Raw genomic sequence first — 2,563 nt, forward strand, 5'->3', positions numbered from 1 at the left:
GATAGATAGATAGATAGATAGATAGATAGATAGATAGATAGATAGATGATAGATAGATAGATAGATAGATAGATAGATAGATAGAGCTATATCTCATAGATACCCACCAGTAATTACTGCCCCAGTTTCATTTAACCAATTTACATCAATTAGCTTTTACAAAAGAATATTTAGTGAATATATAAATACAATCTAATCCACTGTGCACGTTATCCCCTATACCATTTCGTCCCTGGGGAGACTAGACTCAAAATTAAAGCAACTGTTAGAAATAATTTGGCCTACAATGTTCACTTCCAAATGAGGCAGTTGGTTCCCTTGTTTGTAGGACCCAGTATTCAGGGTCAATCCATTGCTGGGCTGGGTCCCTATATCTCTGTTATTCCTTGAGCTGTGCTGGTGGATAGGGGTTGACTCCAGAAAACTCTAGCCTGAACTCCAGCTCCTGGACTTTTGATTGTTCTCTTTACCTTTGAGTGCTTACTGGTTCAGTCTACTTCATTCCATCATCCATACTCAGTGATAAGCTGGAACTAGCTGGCTTTTGCTGGCCTTGGAAAGTCAATTGTTAACTTTCTGGTGTGAGCATTTATGTCTTGGAAATTGGGAAACGCAACGAATCAGGACTTGATTTATTGTTTTGTTAATTATCTAGATAATATAAAGAAAATGATAATGCAGATTAAAAGTATGTCATGATCAATTTTTTTGTCTTTCAGAGATCCAGTTGGTAAATATTTTCCAGCATACCCCTGAAAATACTCTTTTACCTAAGGAAAGAAAGAATAGATACAAAAGGTACAGAAGCAAGATCAAGGCCACATGCTCATGATTTCATTTTGACACAGGTGGAAAAAATAGGCTGCTAGCATTAGCTCTTATTCATCTAGAGTTTTACAGTGTCTTTGCCTTTTCACTAGAATGTAGCCAGGCAGGAAGGAGAGAGAGACAAAAACATAGAGAAAGAGAGAGAGACAGACAGACAGAGAGACAAGGAGACAGAGAGACAGTGACAGAGACAGAGACACAGAGACAGAGAGACAGACAGAGAGAGACAAAGACAGAGAAAGAAAGAGACAGAGAGACAGGGACAGAGAGAGACAGAGACAGATAGAGAGACACAGAGAGACAGACAATGACATAGTGAAAGAGAGAGAGAGACAGAGAGACAGACAGACAGAGAGACAGACAGACAGAGAGACAGAGAGAGAGAGACAGGGAGAGAGAGAGAGAGAGAGAGAGAGAGAGAGAGAGAGAGAGAGAGAGAGAGAGAGAGAGAGAGAGATTAGTTTTCGGTCACTTAGGACACCTAATTTCAAAAGTCAAAAACAATCAAAAGTCCAATAGACCAGGTAATCAACAGACTAGAAACAGTAATACTTGTACATGCTCTGAAGTAAAAAACTAGGACCTTTCACTGGGCATCTTCAGGCACTTTCAGAAGTAGGATCATCAAGCCTCATCATGTGGTATAGAAACAGGTAGAGCATGCCTTGGGGATGTACTCACATTGACCAGTCTACCATTACACAATAGTCTTAGAAATAGGTAAGGCCTGAACTAGTTTTGTAACTGTATGAGTGGAAAGAAGGGGGACTATATAGTTATCCCATTCACATCAAGAGGGTTAGGGGACTCAGCACCCTGATGATCTGGAAAATCGATGTAAAAATTTTTGTCCCTCCCTTCACAACAGAAAAAAGTCTGAATTATTATGGCATTAAAAGTATGTTGATACTATACAATACTATACATATATTTTATGCATTTCTGAGTTTCTAAGCTTTGTGTTGTCTGCAACTTTTGCAAAACTCAAAAAAATATCCAGTTTAATTTTTTTATGCTGACCCAAGATATAGTGAGACCATGATGGGGAAAGTCATAATGTGGAAGAAATAACTGTAGTTGTGAAATGAGGACAGCATTATCTGATATGGTCAATGTGTTCATTTGTTTTGACTTTGCTTATTTGTTACAAGGGAGGATTCTTTAGGGAGGGTCATTGGAAAGTGACAATGATACAAAAATGATAATCAATAAAGCTTTTTTTAAAAAAAGCTTATTATATGTATAACCCTGCTAGAAACTAGGATACCCAGAAAAAAAAAGAAAGAAACAGTGCTATCTTGTCCTCAGGGAGCTTAAATTTTATGTGGGGTGGAGGTGAAGAAGGTAAATATGTACACAAATAAACGCAAAGAATAAATGTAACCAAGGCATGTAAACAGGTCCATGTGGACATACACATAACCTATATGGGCAAAACATATACCTTACAAATATGAAAGTATACAAAGCAATTTAAAGAAACAGTGTTAACCGGGGGATCCTGAAAGACCTTGTGGAGAATGTGAAGTATGCTTTGAAGACTTTTGTATTTTAGTTATAAATTTATCTATTTGTGGTATCCTCATTTTATACAGCTATTGCCTGATAGATGAAAAAGCATTTAAGTACCTACAACATGCCAGGTTATGGGGATAAAAATTCAAAAACAGAGACAGTTCCTGTCCTCAAGAAACTTGCCTTCTAATGGGGGAAAGCGACACTTATAGAGCAACAC

Source organism: Petaurus breviceps, unplaced genomic scaffold (genome assembly GCF_028583685.1).
Source record: "Petaurus breviceps papuanus isolate PSGF00001 unplaced genomic scaffold, PetGlider_PUasm1.0 91133, whole genome shotgun sequence".
Lineage (NCBI taxonomy): Eukaryota > Metazoa > Chordata > Mammalia > Diprotodontia > Petauridae > Petaurus > Petaurus breviceps.